We start from the raw sequence: 19891 nt of genomic DNA on the forward strand, positions 1-19891 counted from the left end.
ATTTGGGTCATTAAGACTATGGGTTGTAAATCAAAGCCTAAAGAGATGTTGCTTTCTTTTAGAATGAATTAACCAGTATTATTATTGAGCTATCTTGAATCACAATTTTTTCATTTAATGAGGATCGTGTAATTCTTAAGAAATCTGGGTCAGCGTTTCTGTTTTATCTGTTTGTGGTATATCAGCCATTATTTAATACCTTAAATATTGGGGAAAAAAAACTTAGCCCAAAATATAATGGATATATAAACGTGAGACTTTTTTTTCTTTTTTAAACATTTGATGAAAACTTGGCTTTGTACCACGCACTGACCAATTATGTTTCTTACATTATTTCACTTACTCCTTATAATATCTTCAGGAGGAAAAATAGTACTCTGCCTCCACATACACACGGATAAAAAGATTGAGACATAGAGACATTACATACAATCAAAATTTATTTTGTCTAAGATGATTTACAATACATTTGAGGACTTTTTAAAATTTAAATATTGTCCCCAGAAGGCATAATGAAAAGTAGACTCTTGCTCTCACCGAAGGTTCAGTGTGGGTGAGCTTTGATCTGCACTTTGCTGACCTCCTCTTGTATTATCTACACAGTGTTCTTAAAACTCCTTTTTACCCACAATCTCATGTAACTATGTACTCATACAGTAGAAAGTGCACTGTCACAAAATGAGCAAAGCCTTTCTATTGGTTCCTTTATTTGACTTTTTCTTCAAGTCATCACATCCTCAGAGGAAATATACTTTATAAACTCAAGTCCCAGTGAGAAGTCCATCTAATAGAAGAGAAGACTGTGTCCTTTGAAGTTGATTTCTTAGGTCCAGCTTTCTGGGTCTCTCAAGGTACTGACTCATAGCCCTTTGTCTAAAGCACAGGACTCTCAACTGTGTAGCTCTGTTCGGTTTGATATCATTGCCTCTTAGCAACTCTGTTCAGATTTTCTGTTGTCTGATTGCTCTCATAATCAGATGTGTTTTTCTGCTTTACAAGATGAATTTGTTTACCGATAAATATATCATTGGTCTACTCTTATTGTCCAGTGAAGTCTTTTTTTTTTAACTTACTGAATTACTAATTAAAGAAAAAATACATATAATTTTACATTAATAAGATTGATTTATTTTCTTTCATTTTGTATTTTCTCAATTTCTTAAAATCAATTTTAAGAGTTTACTTGGTAAATAATAGGTTTTCAGTAAGCATTTATTTTAAAAATTAATGTCAAAATAAAAAGACCCGAATATTCTAAATGTGACAAAGGCTTAATCTAAACTAATTTTTGCCTAGGATGATTTATCTTCTTGATTTTTGAATCAAACCTTAATGTAAATTTTTCAAATAATAATGACTTGTGATCCATTTAGGAAGGCCTTATGAATTTCCTTAAATAATCCTAACATAATTTAATGAGGTGCTATGAAATAACATATTCTGATCTTCTCTTAAGTCATTTAATTGAATTTAATTCCTACAGATCTCTCCTTTTTTTCTGTTTAACATTCTTGTTTGAGAGTCACAGCAATAGCTCTGCTTCCTCGTATGAAATAGGGCAAAATGTTTTCATTCTCGCTCTTCCTCTCACCTCCTTTTATATCATTGAGCTTCCCATGCTCCAAAAAAATCAATATTTTAATCTTCCCTTCTTGCCTTTTTGCTCATAAATGCTTTTAATTCTCCCTGTAATTCTGGTTGCCACCTTACCTCCTTTATATCTCTCAAGGAAGGCCAAATTAGGGTCTTCCTTGAGGCTAAGAAGTGGCACCTTTGTGAACCTTCCTTGCCGTGCCCACATATAGGCAGAGTGGTTCCTTCTTTCCTCTGGGCTTTCGTACTTCCTGAGTACTGGTCATAGCTATTTGACTAAACAGGTTCCTGATCATCTAGAATATGAGCTTTCTTTTGAGCAAGGGGCAGGTTTATTCTTTTTGTATGTGCAACACCGTGCTCAAAAAGTATAACTTGGAAATCTGAAAAGTGGTGATATGATGAGCTAAAAAATCCCATGGTTCTTTTTCTGTTTTGAAATAAGGACCCAATTGCTCATTGCTACATACTTTTCTTGAAGGCTGAAATGGATATTAAGATTTTGTTTTTGGAAATGTCTGAAAGTTTTCCATAGTAATGTAGTAGCTCTTCCATAGTAATTCTCCCATAGTAGCTCTTCACCTAAACTGTTGGTGGAGGTAAGTGATCTCCAAGGACGGACATGAGATATCATATATTATTGGTTTTCCTGTGACAGCCAAGGGGAGAAGAGAGTTCTAGGGAAATGGTGTAGTAAAGAATCTTTGCAAAAGAGTTACTGTCAAAACTAAACTAAGCTGTTTCAAGAGACTCTTAACTCTCTCTAATATGTATAGCTTAAAATAAAACCTAATGTGTAGAAATGAAAAAAAGAAGTTTGTTTAAAAAGGTTTGGGGCTTTGAAAAGCTATGCTTTATGTTTTCAATTTCTCCTTATATGCGTCAGTAACTCTTCAGGATTTAGGAGTGCTTAAAGCATTTCGTTATTGCTGTAGGTTGGAAGACGTGCTTTTACAGAAGTATACCACCTCTGAAACTCTTTTATATTCTCTCATCTGCCCACTATCATTTCTATTCAGTTGCCGCTACATCCATTTTTGCAACCAAATCATGATACGATAGCATACATGATGTCAGGGAAATCTGTAGAGAGTTGTAGTTTTCTTAATTGCATCCATGCAGTTAATAACCATTAGTGAAATGCCAACTAACTGTACAACACAGTGCTGGATACTGAGACTACAAAGGAAAAGGAGCTTATAACACAGCAGACTGTAACATATACCGAAATGGCAGTATAAACAAGATCCTGTTGTAGAAAAGAGGATAGAATTAATTCTGACTGATCAGAAGTAGCTTCTACATACCAGTAGTGTGATTTAGAAACATAACTTCTATGTACCTCACTTTTCTGTAAATAGAGATAAAAATACCACCTCATGGGGTTTTGTGGAGATTGAATTAGTTTATATGTTGTAAGTGCGATGAATAGTTGCTGATAACCAGTATGTGCTTAATAGAATATAAATGTGACTGGTTTCACAAAAGATATTCTGGACTTTTCAGGAGGAAAGATGAGAAAGGACTTCCCAGGCAGAGGTAACAGCCTGAGTAAGAACAAAGACATGGAAGTATGAAGTATACTGGAGAAATCCAGTGTTCTTAGAACTTTCTTTTAATGGGAAATTTTGAGGGAATAATGGGGGAAAAAATGTCCTAGAAATATAATTAGATACCAAATCAGAGAGAACATTATATGCCAGATCAAGAATATCTGACTCTGATGTTTATGTTTTCAAAAAGTGACCATTGTGGCAAAAAAAAAAAAAGTTGAGGTACAGACAAAGAGCTCATTTAGGGTTACTAACTGGTTATTACAACAGCCCAAGTTAGAGATGATGGGGTCAAAATGGGGACATGCTATCCTTGAGAAGGCAACAAGAACCAGGATTTGAAAGCAGAGACTGTACCAAAGGCAAAATACCCACTACAGGTATATCCTTTCTCTTTTCTAGAAAATAGAATTGTATTTGATAAAATCTTATTGTTCTTCATCAAATTCCATTTTAGATTTTTACCTTCAAACCATCCAGGAACATTATAGCCTCATATACTATAATTGATTAATTTTATGACTCACTATTTAAAGTAAATGGAAATTTTAAACTTGTTTTTTATCATGAGTGCCTCTGTCTGGCAGTAACTAGGCAGAGAAAATAAAAGATATACTATGTTTTCAGGAGCTACTGAGTAGAAAGAAAAACAAAAAACAGCATGGTCACCAATCCTTAAGGAAATAAGAGAGAATGTGGATTTGTTCAACTCAAAGGTTGAACAAAAGTATATGTATCATTTGTTGAACCCTTACTATATGCCAGGCCCTGGGCCACATATTGGATATATGATCTCATTTGATCATCTCGATAACCCTATGGAGCAGGTACAATTATTATCCTTATTTTACAGGTAAGGAAAGTGAGCTTCAGAAAGATTATGACACTTGGGAAGGTAATATAAGGGGGAAATATGCTCAAGGCAGGTTCCAAATCCAGATTTTATTCTAGAGGTTACACATTTAGCTATTCTATGCTGAGAGCACACAAAAACTATTAGCAGAAAATGCTGTTGAAAAGCTGTATCATTTCACATTGAGACAAATATCATTATCCTTCATCGCACACAGTTCTTTCTTTGGCCAATGTCACGAAGGATGCACCCTGGAAGGGTAAGCTTCCCTGGATGTCTGTCTCAGTCTTCAAAGCATTTTATGTCTCTAAACACCACTTTGATGGTCTCTCACTCATCAGCTTCTTAGAGCCTTTGTCACCCCATTTATGTTCTTCCAGTCCACTCTGACAAGTACTAACGTGCAGGTGCGTGGAGCAAGTAGTGTGACTGAGCGGAAAGAACCTTGGTGTCATAGTTAAGAGCTTGGAACCTCTAATTATGTGTCCTGGATTAGGTGAAGTAACATCAGTTATAGTTTCCCTTCCATAAAATGAGTTAATGTTAATTAGCTCTACAGAAATTTAGCTCTACAGAATTTATCTACAGAAAAACTTCATTCCAACTGATTTATTCCTCCTATCCCAATTGTCTTTGCTACTAGTTATTATGCACTTAGAAGATAGACTAATTTTCACATTTCTACAAGCAAAACACAAAAACAAAGGTGAATCTGAGACATCCCAAATAATAAGTGTATTCGATAAGCAAAAAATAAGTGATTATCTCATTTAGCTCTCTCTTGGACTATCCACATCACTATTTTCTTTCATTAGCATGACATACTTCAGAGTTGACTACATTGGATTTATTCCATGAACTTCCAAGAGACATTCTGTCCATGTCGTGGTATAATTACTCTCAGGCTTTAGAGAGCCATGGTGTGAACTAGAAATAAAAAGTGTTAGGTACTTCTTTTTGCTCAATCAACCAAGAGCACATTCTTATTTTTCCATCTGTTCTCAACATCAGATTTGTTATTTAATAAGGATCCTGACTTGAACCCAGCTTGGCATTATTCTCGTGCCACCCGGCAGGGGGCCTCTCTTAGTGGACATCTTGACAGTGCCCCTTTTAAGGCCCCTCTTTTGACTTTCACCAACAGAATGTGACTTCCAGTTCAAATATGTATTTCTTTAATGGAATATAAGTCTCAAAAATCTGAGTGGAAACAACTTGGCTATTCCTCTTTCATCAGACTCCCAGGGAATTCATCCCTCATTTTTTCAAACATAAGATTGATGAAGAAGATCAAAATGGTCTCCTATTGTGTTTAAGATCTTTTCTCTTTTCTCTTTAAATTACTGGCTTTCTGTAACTTCCTTCTGTGATTTCTGACATCTCTACTATCATAATTATGATTACTTGAGGTTTCTCTTCCTTGAAGTGTCCATCTCTGAAGTCTTGGGAGCACCAACTTGGTTTTATTGCAGCACAGTTACTGATATGCCTTTTAATTATAAGATCCAAGTGTCTTGGCCAAACCAAAGCCAAAGGCAGACCTGTCATTGTTAATTCAAACAGTTCCTGGGAGAGGTTAAGGAAATGTGGTCCAACTTGGCCTTAAAGAATGACGACTCTATCAGTTCTTTAAGCCTAGAACTAGGAGAGCTGTGCCTCCTGCAAGATTCTGTTGTGGAGTACAATGCAGGACTTCTCAGAAGTGCTGACCAGGGCAGGGAACTGATGGCCCACTGTAATTTCTAAGCATCTTCCTTCTCTACCCCACTTCCACCAAAAATCTCAACAATGAAAAGGATCTTTCTATTTTCAGTAGCTTTGGCTTAAGTGTAGGAGAGACTGTGCCTTGTCAAGTTTTTAAAGCACGGTTTGATGCTCCATAAAAATTATTTTATAGATTTTTAAAAGAAAATGATTTGAAAATGAAGATGTTATGATAGAAAGTAACCTTCTGATCTTGCCTTATGCATGACAAAGAGGTCAGGCTCCCACACAGGAAAGATGGCCAGAGAGTTATTTCACGTACACACTGTTTGCTCTAGCTTCCTAAGAGACTGTATAATGGTTGCGGTTTGGCATCTTAACAACTATGAAAATGTAGAAAACAGTTGCCAATTATTTTTCAACACAAATTTTTATTAGAGTACTTGAGAATCATGTTTCAGGTAACTGGAATTGACTTCCTACTTCTCATAGAATCAGAAGCAAAGAAATTGACATCTTCCTGGAAAAGGAGGGTTAACTTTTAATTCATGATAGACTTGGCCAACCATAGGCTTCATTGTTTCCACATACAGAGTTTTTCTTTTTTCATTGAGTCAACTGACAGCTACTAACATGGCATCCCCTCTTTAGAATTCATCTCTCTAAAGATAGATCATATTATAGACCCTTAGAGTTAGGCGAAAGGCTATTAGAAGATTCTTTCTCCATCTATCCATTTTTCTGAGAGGTGGGAGGAAAGAAAACTCTATATATACTCTAAATGTATTCCCAATTTTCCCAGACAGCTTCTGCAACATTTGTTTACTCATTTATTTAACAGTTTTTACTCAGTACCAATTCTGGGCCATGCACTGTGCTAGGTACGCCATCCAGTTAGAGACAGACGAGTTCATGAAACAATGTGATGAAACTGAAGTTTTCAGGAACAGCTCATGAAAACCCTCATATACCATTCTAATTTTGAAAATAACAGTTTTGGAAATCCCTGACAGATAAAAATGGCCATAATATTACCACACATTTACATGGGACCTTTATTTTTCAAACTATTTTCTTGGTTTTGATGCCATTGAATTTCTGCATCAATCCTGTGAAGTATGAATCCTGATTACAGATAAGGTTAAGGATGCTTGTCCAAGGTCACACAGCTAGTGAGCAACAGAGCAGCCATGAGTACCCAGGCTTTGGATTCCTAATTCAAAGATATCTCATTGTTCAGCCTCTGCTTACACACTTTGAGTGTAGGTGGTGGTATGTTCCCTAAGACCTGCTTGCTCATGAGCAAGTGCTGACATCCTCTGAAGATGACCGAGTTATCTCTCTGTCCTTGGGAATATCTACAACAGTGGCTTCAACCTAGTCAGTGCTCAGTAAATGACTTTCTGCGTGATGCAGTTTACACCGTCTGGATTTTACATCATAAGTCTCCTTTATTTTTGTCCTTAAGAGAAAAGAAAAACATGAAAAAAATATTAATAAAGATAATCTAGCTAGCCAGCATGCAAGCAGAGATTTCTTCTGATGAGTCTTCACCATCCTAAACACCTTAAGATGTACTTACCTTACAGGGCATATCAAGTGCATAGCAAAGGGTTGGGGCTTTGGTAGGGAGTCGCTGATGTTAGTCCTTTTCCACTTCCACTGTTTCGTCATCTCCGGAGAAATGAGCGGGGGAACAGCATCTAACAGTGAGCAGGGTCAAAACAGGGAGTAGGCCTGGCTCTCTCCTTAACCAGCTGACAAGTCTTGTGTCCTCTGCTTATTAGACTGAATCAGGACCCCCTTCCTGGCATTATCAGGGACCCCAAACTTCCTCGAATCCCTCCCAGTTATCTTGGGCTCAGAAGATTTTGGTCATCAAATTATAATTCTTAAGCAATACTTTTTAAAATTTCTCTATTTTGTTCATCAAAGGCATGTAAAAATGCTAAGCAGAGCTGCTGATTTGCCTGAGATAACCAGTACTTACCAGAGAATTCTAGTCCAAAGAGAGGAAACGTGATCACTGTAATTAGTATGTACAACCTTATCATTGGTATATCTAGAATTTCCATTAAGCTTTGTAAGCAGTTGAAAATGGTTTTTCACCTTGATGGGAACTTCAGAGACTACTGAGAACCATTTTGAGTTTGACTTGGGAGCATCTTCTCCAGGAAGCCTTCCCTGATGCCCATACTGGGCCAAGTTTATCAGAGAACTCTGCATACAATAGTCTCAGTGATGTTCAAAGTGTAGTCCCAGATCAGCAGCATCAGCATCTCCTAGGATCACCTTAGAAATGTAAATTCCTGGGCCTCACTCCAGACCTGTTCATCAGAAACTCTTGGCATGGGGTCCTACAGTCTTTGTTGAAGCCAGCCCTCCATGTGATTCTGATGCAAGCTCAAGTTTGACAACCCCTGTGTCTTACTGACACACACTTCGTACCAAAACTATCAGCTTAAATGTGTGCCTCCACACTGGACTGGAAGTTGTTTGAGGGTAGGGACCAATTTTTTTTTTTATATCCACATTATATAAACGTGGTGTATGTGAGTGTGTGTATGAGTGCTTTACAAAAATGGAATCAGACACTATATACTGTTAAAACCTGCTTTTATTCGCCCTCAATAATATGTCATGAACGTTCTTTCTTTTGGATACAAATATTTTGTAATATGGTATTTGATGGCTGTGTAGCACATTATTGTATTGGTTATATCAAAATTTCTTTAATTTGCTATTATTAGACAACATGGAGTTCTTTTCTATGAAAATAATGCATGCATATACTTAAAAATCTGTTTAAAAGTAGCAGCCCATTCACCTCTCCCTACTCCTTATTCTTACCTCTAGGAGAAATTGCTTCTCACCCCTTTAGATAATGCTATTTTATATCCATGTTTCTAAAGAACATATATATATATATATATATATATATATATATATATATATATATATATATACTTCTCTGATGTATCAATTTTAGACATTTTCTACAAAATTCCTGTGATGGCCTTAGAGAATATATCTTATGTCCCCATGCACATTCTTTACCCATTCTTTCAATATAATTTCATCATATATTTTAGTTAATGAAAAAATTCAGTGTTTAAAACCATATAAAAAGTATTCATTGTAAAGCCAAGAAGTATGCTCTAGTTACATTTCTTTTCTTGAAAAACTTGTTTTAGAGTGATATTAATTGCCTTGTTATTTTACTCACACGGTTTTTAAATGGTTCATCAACATTGCCATGTGCATGTTATATTTTTCCCCTAATACTCAGAGATGTCGTCACTTCTGAACAGGTTGTCCTCTAGGATTCTTATATCGTTGTCTTTACAGGATCCCTGTATCACATTTGTTGTTAGACTTCTGGTTCCTTTTGTCTTCCTCTTTCTTGGTTAATGTCTTCATTTTACTGAGTTACATTTTTCTAAAAGCTTCCTAAGAAAGGGTAGATAAGAAAGATAAGTTTTTTGCATTTTTGTCTGAAAGAATCTTTATTTTACTCTCATGCTGGATTGATAGTTTGGTTGCATATAGAACTTAACTGGGAAATCTTTCCCGAAGAATTTTGGAGAAAATTTTCCATCATTTTCTAGTTGGGAGGTCTCATACTCTTTTCAATATTTTGTTCCTTTGTGCCTAACCTGATTTTTTCTCATTAACTTTAAGAATTTTTATTCATCACTGGAATTATGACATTTCAATATGGTAAGCTTAAGTGTGAGTCTTTTTAAATAGATGTGCTAGGCTTCAGTGAACAGTTTGAATATGAAGAAACCAGTTTGTTTTTATGCTCTGGGAAATTTTCTTGAATTATTTCTTTGATAATTTCCTCTTATCTATTTTTTTTTCAGTTCTCTTTTGGAACTTCTGTTAATTTCATATTAGATGTGGATTTGTTCTCTAAATTTCTTTTCTTTCCAACTTTCATTTCTTTGTTCTTTTATTGTGCTTTCTGGCAGATTTACATAAGCATATATTCCAATCATTAGATTTTAATATTTAGCTATTATATATTTCATTTTCAAGAGTTCTTTCGCACTCTCAAAAGTGCTTCTGTTTTATAATAACTTGTCCTTATTTTCTGGATGTAATATCTTTTCTTTACATCATGCCATTACATTTTCTTCTGTTTCCTGAACATACTATATATACATATATATTTTTAACCATTTCCTTGTTTTTTGTTAGTTTTGATTTTTGTCTTTGTTTTGGAAGCTTTTCTCAATTCATGGCAATCTACTGCTGCTGATTTACATTTAAGAATAAATCAAGGACCAAAAACTAATTAAAAGTTGTATGTTGGGTAGAAGGTTTTGGGTTCACTGTAGCTTGGTCTTGCTGACCCAGCTTTTTTGGAGGACTCCTAATTTAGTATATATGTAGGTTTGACTCTAGGGAGACATTTTTTTTTCCTCCAAGAAACACCAAAATCCGCTGGAACTGTGACCTTTGCTGCTACGATGCTGAGGTTCTTGCCATTCCGTGTGCAGATTTGGGGGTTCAGCTACAGGGTTTCACTCCCACTTTCCATTGTGCCCACCACTCTCTTTATTTCAATTACTCTAGAAGAGAATGCTTTGCCTGCTTTCTCTGGGAGGATTGGAGTTGCATGACTGTTCTCTAAGTACTAACTTTGAATGAACATTCCATCCCTCTTTAGCCGAGTATTTTAATTTGCCTTTTAGAGTACCTTGGATTTTTAGTCTGGCTGTTACTAGCCCTATAAATGAAAATTGCTTAAGTTTTTAGAGCCTCCTCACCTTTCTTTGTAAAATGCCAACCTCACAGGGGCATCATAAGGACTGAGTGAATTATCTATGTAAAAATACCTTGTGAACTAACTGTAAAGCACAATACAATTCTGTAACAAGACTGTGACTTCTCTGTGTGGCGTTTGAAGGAACCCTCATACTCCTCCACCAGGCTGCCCATTGCTGCAGATTTTGCATCACCTCCTGCAGTTCCCAAAGTGCTTTTACATATTCCTAAAGGTGATGGAGAAGGAACTTGCCCCTTCAGAGTTGAGAAGTGAGTGAGAAATTTCTTATTAGCCCTGTATAATCTTAAAAATACATGTGAATCTTGCATCTTGCTCCATAATGTATCTGTTTTAATAGAAACATAATGTTCTTAAGTCCCTTATCATGGAGTGAAACTGACAATTCAGGAAGATGTGCTGTATTACTTCTGGGATTTATATACTTTCTAGCATGTCATAAATATCCCTGGGAGTGCACGTGCCTCTGCTTAAGTTATACAGAAACAACTTCTCAACCATCATTTCTGAGAAATTTGGTTCCTTCTATTTTCTTGTTTTTAAATTTAGATGCAAGATGACCTGACAAATTAACATAGAGAGATATGGGGATAGAATGGAATTGATTGTGGGCTGCCAAGGGGAGTAGCTTATTACAAGTATGTAAACATGCTTGCTCCCTGTTGCTATACAAAATAATAAAAATTGCCAGGGGAGTGGAGAAGAAAATTAGCAGTATTTCCATATCGCAGGGGAGATAAGTGGTGACATTGGGAACAGAAATTATAGACTATGCTCATTTAAATAAATACAGATCACAGAATGTAAACTTTGTTGAATACGCAAAGTCTATTTTATTTTGTCCACTACAAGTATATTCCATACTGCTTTTTTAAAATAGAAAAACTATTTCTATAGGGTGTTTTACCATTGTCAGTGCTATGGGATAATCTCTATAATTTTCTCTCTTCCTCAATCTCCATCAATCCTTGCTCCTAAGTAAATACCTGATCTAAGGCAAAACGACGTTCATGCTTAGCAAGCACACTTTTGATGCGAAGTCTCTAGACTCCTCTCAAACATGTCACTACTCCTAAGCACATCCCTCAATTCTGTACAGAACTTCTGGAGCTGCTATGGGTGTGTGTGTGTGTGTGTGTGTGTGTGTGTTATAATACACATAATATAAAATTTACCATTTCACCATTTTAAAATGTACAAGTCAATGGTTTTTAGTTCACTTACAGTGTACACGCATCACTACTATCTAGTTTCAGACCATTTTTATCACCCAAAAGGAAAAGCCATACTTACTTAACATTTACTTTCCATTCTTTCTTCCCCAGCCCCTGGCAATCACTTATTAATCTGCTTTCTATCTCTATTTATTGGCTTATTCTGGATATTTCATATAAGTGGAATCATGCAATAAGTGGCCCTTTGTGTCTGGCTTCTTTCCCTTCATGCGTTCCAGGTTTTGATGTGTTAGCAATATCAATACTTCATTCATTTTTATGACTGAATAATATTCTATTGTATGGATATACCACATTTTGTTTATCTATTCATTAGTTGATGGACGTTTGAGTTGTTTCTACCTTTTGGCTATTGTGAATAATGCTGCTATGAACATTCTTGTACAAGTCTTTGAATACCAGTTTTCGTCTCTTGGGTATATTCCTGGGAATTGCTGGGTCACATGAGTTTATGTTTAATTTATTGAAGAACCACCAAATTATTTTCTACAGTGACTATACAATTTTACATTCCTACTAGCAATGTGTGAGGGTTACAATTTCTCTATATCCTCACCAACACTTGTTATTTTTTTAATAGCCATCCTAATGCATGCGAGGTGACCTCTCACTGTGGTTTTGGTTTGTATTTCCATAATGACTAATGAAATTTAGCATCTTTTCATGTGCTTCTTTGTTTTATATCTTTTTTGGAGACATGTCAAATCTTTTGCCCATTTTTAAATTGGGTTGCTCATCTTTGTGTCATGATGTTTTAAGCATAAAATGAGACAAATTGGAAGCTACTGGTTGGTTATTTTATTAGAAATCATGCAACTTGTAAAGGTCTCAAGAATAAATTTTGCTAAGTTCTTTGTCCGCTATTCACTGAGAAGTCCTTTCTTATTTCTTTCCTTTTGATCGTTGGTCCTTTGGCTCCATCTGTCAAGAAACAAGCCAACCTTTGATTCCACAAATAAATGAGACACTGCAGAACCAAGTCTCATGACTACATCTGAACTTTCATTACTGTGGGTATCCAGGAGTCAGCATTGCCATCAAAGACAATTGCTAAATGGGCCTGACTTCATTATTCTTCATTTGCATTAGCAATTGCTCCAAGCAGTGACAATATTATAACCCAACCAGCATCCCGTTATCTTTCATTTATTTGATTTAATACACAGAGATGGAGTCTTTTAAAGAGCGTTTACTTTTCTTCACATCACCGAAATTATTCACAACGGAAACATTTAGCCTGATAATGTGGATGAATTCTCTTTTAGAGTCAAAGACTGGGTGGGTATCAGAATTTCTGATTTTGTTTGAGCATTCGGGGTAAATGGGTAAGAGAAGGAATGGTAGCAGATTTTATTGTGGTTGGGTTAGGTTTCTGTAAGCTTTGAGTCAGATGAGTAGGAGTAATGTTTATGATCATTTCATTTGAATGTCTTATTTATTGAAGTAAGATCATAGCACAAAAAGATCCAACTTAGGAAAACTAGAAGTGGAATTAAATCCTGGCAGTCAAGATTGGTCATTGTCTTATTTAATCCGCCTCTTCTTTTTTCTTCTCACCTATAAAATTGTTCTTTCTGATACTCTGTATCTGCTGTTAGTTCAGATCCTCTATAGAATCCTCTAACTATGCAAAACCCATAGTGATCACTGATCAGTTATCATTCGAATCTTCCTACGGCTTTAATAAGCTATGTTTTATATTTAAGTAGTTTCTCCCCTGGTGGTCGCCCATGGCCGACTTTGGAATTTGATAACTCTTCATCCTTATTTTACATTTCATCTCTAAGTAATTATACCCTGTGCCCTTAAGTCTCAAAAGCATCAAAATATTTAAAATGACATGATTAAAGACTTCAGATAACAGTATTAAAACTTGAAGAAAAGACACTGTAGAGCAAGGTGCTTCATGCTGGAGTCTTTATTTCACTTCTTTCTCTAAAAACTTATGTCTCAGCATGGGCATCTGTCATGCTTGTTACAAGTTCAGCGGGACCTAGCCTCAAAAAGTCTAAACATTCAGGATGCCATTTTGCAAGGAAGCTCTTGCCACCAGGATTGAGGGGGAAAAACAGAAAGATGATCATGTTGATAATGATATTGACAGTGATAATGATAATAGCTGTGAGCATGGCTCCTGGTGCTGTGCTAGGCTCCTTATGATACATCATCATGTTTAAGCCTTACCACAACCCCACCAGGTATTATTACGTTTTCATTTTACAGATGGAAAGACTGAGGCTCAGAAGGTTGATCAGCATCACTCAGGTAGTAAACCTAGGATTCAGACCTAGGTTACCCTGATGGCAGCCTTGAAAAGGCAAACTGGGTAGATTTCTTGAAGGTACCTAACATGTCTGTAGCATGGCCTCCTCTGGGCAGTGTACCTGACCTTTCCAGTCAGGCTGACTGCATGGCCTCTTGGTTCCTCAGTGCCCTGTTGTCATCCATATAGTAATTATCTCTTACTTGTTTCCATCTTCCCAGATTGTAGCTTCTAGAGAGCATTGTTGCTGCATCATATCTCTCTATTTTCAGGACACAACGAAGAGAAGGAACTCAAAGTTTATGGAAGGAATGGTTGAATTAATGGGAAAAAAAAATAAACATGTGTGAATGAATTAATGGGTTGTTTCCTGCTCTCTCTCCCATCTTTTAATATAAAATGGGCCCAGCCATTTCCATAGGTCCCTGGATAAATTACTCCATTATTTTTCTCTAGTTTCTTCAGTCCCCATCGTTTCTTTTTTAGGCTGCCGTGTGGTTTCTTATTTTCCACAATTGGCACTTGTATATGAGCTAAGCCAAATCAAGCCTTTTAAAACTGTAGGTGTCTACCCATTAGTGACCCTTGAAATTAATTTAGTGGGTGGCAGTCAGCATTTTTTTAAAAAAGAAATAAACAGACTAGAAAAGAATACAACTTAGCATGCATGGCACATAGAAAGACACAGTATTTGTTTCAGATGGCTGGATAAATAGAGGATACATATGTATCAATAGCACTGATTAAATATTATATGTTAAGACATGATTTAAGCAGGACAGATACCATATTGGCATTTAAGGCAGAGTATTTCAAAATGTTTGGCCACTATCTACACTAGGAAAAACATTTTACGTTATGACCCATTATATAATCTGAGTGAGTACTAAATTGCTATGTGATGTATATCGCTTACTATTTGAAATATACTGTCCTAAATGATATCCCAGTATACAGTGGTCAGAGATCACTTGTCCTGCTTAAACAGTTCCTAAAGTTTGTATTGAGTCCACTTTTGTAAAAATTATGGCCAAGGTTTAAGAAGTTTAATCTCAATATAATTATTTTAACATCATCTGAGTAAAAATAAAAATACTACAGAGAATTTTAATAGGAAAAAAACAGAAAGCTTTAAAAAAATTAATATGGAAACTTAATTTTGAAATTCACAGAATTATTTCATTCTTTACTCCTCTATAAATTTGCTTCTCCAAATGTTAACCTAAAAGCACTGCTGCTTTAGGTAAATTGTGGGGCTCCATTTATATCAGTCAATAGCATTAATATAGGATTTAAACTTTAACATGCTGTGAGAGAGCCAAATTTGCTGTGGAATTCATTCATGTGCAGAGCCACCTTGCACAGCTCATTGGAGATAAGACAGTTTTGACTTCACATGCCAAGCTTTTGCCACATTGTGTATTTTCATATTTCTTTACGACTCTGCAGAGACAAGCTTTTGATCGGTTTAGTAGCAAATTGAAAATGTTCTTAAAAATATCGAATACTGAAGTGAATACATAAGCAATGCTGCTCTTCCTAAAACAAATATTTGTTGAGTGCTTACTCTGAGCTAGGCAATTGCTGGACGATAGTGTTACAAAAGTGAGCAGGATACAATCCATGCTCTAAATGATCATCTGTCTAAGGAAGTTCCCACCTTAGGACTTGGTTTCATCTTGCCTGGGTCTGTGGGTAGACTGAAGAGCCTCCCATTTGCCCTCCCAGAGGCCCACTCTAAACCCTTCACCTTGTTTTCCACCCTGAGAGGTTGACCTACATAGACTGCAGCCAAGGGCTCTCTTGCTTATTGGCCTCTGGTTGGGGTTAGCCAGTGGGAGCACTAGCAGGAGTTCAGAGGGAGGGAGGAGAATGAGGTTCTTCAAGATCCTTCCTTGCAGAGTCACTCCAGGCTGGTTCTATGTGTTCCAATGACTGCCCGCCTCTTCTTGTTCCTCCAGCCCCCAACTGGTACCAGGCTTGGGGTACAGCACTCTCCACCATGGCTTCTCTACGCCCTGCCCCACGCCTCAGCATTGGGTACCTTAACTGAGCACCAGTTTAACTCTAAACCTTTCCCTTTAAGACCTTTCAATTCTCCTAACTTACACCTTCACTAATTTTTCAATATACACAGTTGAAACAATTTTAAAAGACTTATTTATATTTATATATGTTTCCAGGAAGCTATCTTATTAATTACTATGGAAGGGCATTTAAAACCACAGCCTCTGGTTTCTTCAAATGTGTTTTATCTCTGTTCAATTGATACTTGAAAATCTCAATAAATATTTGTTATTGCGGGTGATGTTGATCATGACCCATGAAACGGTCATACACTTTATTGTTAATTACCTGGTTCACTGTGCTTTGCGGTAATATCCTGGGAGGGATAGTCCTGCAGGAGAGTGAGAACTCACTACCTTGCGAACAAATTTGCCACCAGCCTCCGCTTCATGAGTCCTAGTTGAGCATTGCCATGTGTTCTCAGGGAACAATGAAAAAGGAGGAGGTACTAATTTAAACCCCTGGCAAAAACACTAGAGGAATCAGTGACTAATTATTCATTGCCTGCTGTATGCCAGACATTATACTAGACAGGCATCATACTAGAACCATTAAACCATCATCTTTTCTAATTATTGCAGTTACTCTGTAAGTTATCTCTTAATTCCATTTTATAGATGGAGAAGCTGAGAGTTAAAGAGGATATGTGACTTGTCCAGGATTGCACAGCTAGTGTTAGAACTGAGATTTGAACTCAGTCCCATCAAACGCAGACACGTTCTTTTTACTTTCTCATCTCCCAAAAGTTTCCGTTTTTGCCATCGACTTTGCCAAAGGTCACATTTGCCATCATGTTTGATCTCTTCAAAGCTTCAAAGTTTTATTTTAAATCAGACATTCTACAAATTGAAAAAAAAAAAAATCTGATTAGGATTCATCTCCTGCCCTTCCAGTGGTAAAAGAGTAGAGAGCATGGAATTTGAGAAAAAATGAACTGTGTATTAGTGAAGGACCTGGGGAACCCTCAAGCGAGCAGCAATCAGACACTAAACTTTCTGCATTTTAGATATTGAGTCATTTGCCCAACAACCCAATGAGACTTTCTTCTGATTTCCAATTTTGAACTCGTGTCCATGGGGAATAAAAAGTTTTACATTGACCAGCTCAGTCACTTCCATGTACTTTTAGAAGTACCATACCTCTACTTTATTCCCTTGGAAGCAAGCATTTCTCAGAGTTTCTACACTAAGATGAGGGACTGGGGCTAAAAGAAAACAGAAAGCCAAGAAGTCTGTCTGAAAACGGTCAGGATCTCGATGGGGAGTTTTGATGTTTTGACTTCAGTGAAAAAGCAAAAGAAAGCAAGCCAGCCAGTTATAAATTTAATTTATGAAAATAATACCAGAGGCCTAAAGCATCCAACAGTACAGCCATTGATTCTTCTTTCTTGTTCCTTGGGGAGCCATTGCTGTATTTGATATGGTGAACTTCAAATTGTCTTACTTTATCATTTAAATGTCATATCAGCCATACACGCAGAGCAGCTGAGGAGTTGCACACTTACAGGAAAAAGACAGGAGAGTGTTTTTCACTTCTTTTAGGAAAAAGTATTACTTGGCTGACAGATTCTCCCTGTTGGTGAGAATCGTTGTTTTTTCCTAACCTCTTTCCTCTCCTTCTCCGGTCTCCACCAGTATTGCATTTCCCCGGTTATGTGCGAAGCATTGAGAAAGGGTAAATCAGGATGTTCCGGATCTATGGTCTTTCTTAACCTCTGGGATTATTTTCTTTAACATAGTTGTTGGAAAGTCGGCTGTTACCTGCCAGAAAATAAAACAACCAATTTTTCATCACAAGTTAAATAAACATTGAAAAATCAGCATTCTACAAGGACCATTAGCTTATGTATCACTGTAAAATGCTTTTATGACTCTTGGTATAAAGGATGCTCGTATAAAAAATAAATTGTGTCATAACAAACATTTCTCCCTGTCATAGTTTATAATAGCCCTAATATCAAATAAATCTAGGTTGAATATTGTTAGTCTCCAGAAAAACTGACCTTCAGTTTCTAATAGTTGGGTTAAATCATTGTGATGATGACACAGTCTCAGATATAGGAAGATACAAACTCGTATCAACTCCCTAGATCATCCTTTATTGAGAAGAGGAGAGATGTCTCAATGAACTGAAATTGCTCTGGAGTGACCCATTTTATTTATGTATCTGCTTTCTGACTAACACTTCACATACAGTGCCAAGGAGATTTCTGCACATAGCTCCCCAGAGTTCTTGAGAGAGCAACCCACAGACATACATAGATCAAAAACCATGAGCAGGTACCATTTTACATCTGTCAAATTAGAAATCATTTTTAAAGTATAACAATCTCTGCTGGTATAATATTGGTGAAACTGCTGGACTCATATCCTATTGATAATAATGAAATTGCTCTGAAAAGCATTTGGCAACACATAGAAATGTCTGTATCCTTTGATACTATATTTACACTTCTGGGAATTTAGCCTAAGGAAATCATTTAGAAGAATAAAAAAAGCTAAGATGTTCATTGCGGAATTTTTTATGTTAGTGAGCATTTAGAAACAACCCAAGCACTCAACAATTGAGACTCTTTTATTCGATTTTTAAAAATCTATATGGGTTTATATACATGAAATCTAGTTCGTAACATGAAATTTTATTATATAGAGCTCAGTGAAAAAGTTCTGATTATGAGAATATAAAATTATTAGATACATATAAAAATGGAATTTGGTAAAAATGTGTTCAGATTTAGCTTTTAAATTTTAGTTTTGCAATGTTGTTTTGCATTTAACAATAATTAAGATCTAAAAAACTACTTGTCTGTAGAGATTAATATCAGTGTGAAAGGTTTTTTATTGGAACTTGGCTAAGAATATTGTAGTTGTTCAAATGTAAACCTTAAGGGCCCAGAAGTGTCAAAGATTTGTAAAATTGATATTTAAATGATGAAATTTAAGTAAAAAGTGAATCCAAATAGATAAACAAAAGAGTTAGACATCTTTCCATAATAATAAAACCTCCTATTCTTGTTCTTTTTGAGGTTTTAATATTGGTGCCTGGAGTAAAAGGATCCCATCAGGTAATTTAGACAGAAGGCATTTTCTTTAACATGTTGTAACAGTATAGCTTGTGGCCATGAAGTGAGAGTCTTTATATGAGTGGGATAAATAGGCTTTGCAGGAGGGGCTCTATCCAAAGGAACCATAGGACAGAAAGAGAATAGGAAAGTATTCCTGCCAGGCTTGAATCAGACCTAAAAACATCCAAAGTAAAAGGCCTATTAGAAATAATCTAAATACCCAACAATAGCAGATTTGATAAATAAAGCATTCTGTAGTCATAGGTTGAACTATTAAATAGACATTGAAAGTAAAGTAGAAAAAAATATATTAATCTAAGTAAAATCTACAGCAAAGTTATGGGGAAGAGGTAATGTATAAAACTATGCATAGAACATGAATTTTCACCCTCACTCATAGAAAAAGAAATTAAAAAGATGTAAACTTGTCGATAGTCGTCATCTGAATGGTGGGGTAGCAGGCAATTAATTCTCTATTCATGTTCATATTCTCCAATCTTTTTCTCCCTTAATTAGGAGAGAGTTGTTTGTAAAAATTGTTTCTTAAATTGAATTTAATACAGGCATTCAAATGTGTATGGACTGAACGATGCCTGAAATAATTTTGGAAAGAGGTAGCAAATTAAAATAAAATGAAATAAAATAAAAAGAAATAAAATGCAATTTTGACTGCATCAATTGACTAAAAATCTACAGCAGTGTTCAGATAAGGTCATTTGCTTTTTATGTAACTCTACCAGTAAGTAGCTTGCATTGAAATGCCAAAT

At 36.0% G+C, this 19891-nt stretch overlaps 1 protein-coding gene across 9 annotated transcripts in view; it reads left to right on the forward strand.

Annotated features, from left to right (window-relative positions):
* The window catches only part of ST6GALNAC3 (ST6 N-acetylgalactosaminide alpha-2,6-sialyltransferase 3), a 478754-nt gene that overhangs the window by 317226 nt on the left and 141637 nt on the right, over window positions 1–19891 (forward strand). The window lies entirely within an intron of this gene.

This window comes from Pteropus medius, unplaced genomic scaffold (genome assembly GCF_902729225.1).
Source record: "Pteropus medius unplaced genomic scaffold, Ma_sr-lr_union100, whole genome shotgun sequence".
In the NCBI taxonomy this organism is placed as follows: domain Eukaryota; kingdom Metazoa; phylum Chordata; class Mammalia; order Chiroptera; family Pteropodidae; genus Pteropus; species Pteropus medius.